This window comes from Kryptolebias marmoratus, linkage group LG13 (genome assembly GCF_001649575.2).
Source record: "Kryptolebias marmoratus isolate JLee-2015 linkage group LG13, ASM164957v2, whole genome shotgun sequence".
NCBI classification, from domain to species: domain Eukaryota; kingdom Metazoa; phylum Chordata; class Actinopteri; order Cyprinodontiformes; family Rivulidae; genus Kryptolebias; species Kryptolebias marmoratus.
In genome coordinates this window covers 537799-539198 of record NC_051442.1, presented here as the reverse complement: position 1 = coordinate 539198, position 1400 = coordinate 537799, and positions in this window count along the sequence as shown.

The following is a 1400-nucleotide window of genomic DNA, read 5'->3' as shown; positions in this document are numbered from 1 at the left end:
GATCAGGGTCAGTTTGACCCAAAGACCGGGTCCTAAACGGTGATCCAGATCAGGGTCAGTTTGACCCAAAGACTGGATCCTAAACGGTGATCAGGGTCAGTTTGACCCAAAGACCGGGTCCTAAACGGTGATCCAGATCAGGGTCTGTTTGACCCAAAGACTGGATCCTAAACGGTGATCAGGGTCAGTTTGACCCAAAAACTGGGTCCTAAACGGTGATGGGACGGGAGGAACAGCGGTTTGATGAGGGAGGAAACCGGTGGTTCGTGCAGCGAACTGATGGATGAAATATTCTCTGCTGAACACAGAAGCTTCTTCAGGCAGGACTTCGAACGAAGCATCTCCACATTAAAAGCTTCTTCCTAAAAGCTTAAATCAAAAGAGTTAATAAGATGAGAAGAAAACTGTTTTACAGAAACTGAAAATAAACGTGTGTAACCGGAGTGGACGTGCTGTCTCAGTGTGTGTGTTTGCAGACTCTGGATGTTGGCTGAAGATTAAACTTCCTGCCTTCGGGCTCTTTTCTTTAATCATTCACACATATTTTTCAAACAGAGATCAAAAGTAATAAATTCTGTTGAGCAAACACCTCAGCCTGCATTTATTCCTCGCAGTTAATGTTCGCCGTGGTGGTGGCATTCAAACGGCTGCTGATGGCGCGAGCCTGAAACAGGAAACGGTCGTGACGAGAGACACTTCCATCCTGGTATTTATCATATTAACAGAAAAAAAAAACTAACTTTTAAAATCTCGGTCTTGGTTTTCAGAACCTGCTACACGTTCCTGTTCCCGCCGAGACAGAAATAAATAAAAAACAACAAACAAACAAACAAATGTGTTGGGAGTGAATCTCAGCTACTACCACACCACATTTCAGCTGAATATCTGTGAAACTGACTGAGTCAGAGACATTTATTGCTGTTGCGGCCATCTTGACTCCAAAGTTAAAGATAAAATCTCTCTGAACTCTGGCTGTTTGGGACCAAACTGCATTTCTACAGTTTGTATTCTAAGTCGTGCACATTATTTTTTTTAGCTCCGCCTACTTTTTCCCACCTCGTCAGCTGAAATTAAGCCCAGTTTTGTGGATTTCAGACCTAGACGCCTCAGATGTTTCCTCTCATACCTGAGCAGGTGTCAAAGTCTGACTCTGAACTTCCAGACACTCTGAAAACTGAACTGAGACGCCAGTGATAAACTCTGCGAAGGTTGGAGACTCGGGAATCCCGAATAATCCGGGCAGAGCGGCACATTCCTGCCCTGAGAGTCAGATCAGCAGGTCACCATCAGTGCGACACGTCCAAACCGCCAGGCTGACCACGTGCAGTCACTTCCTGTCACCATGAGGGGCCGCCGGTGAGCTGATGAAATCCAGCTCCAGCCACAGCTTCGTTTTGATT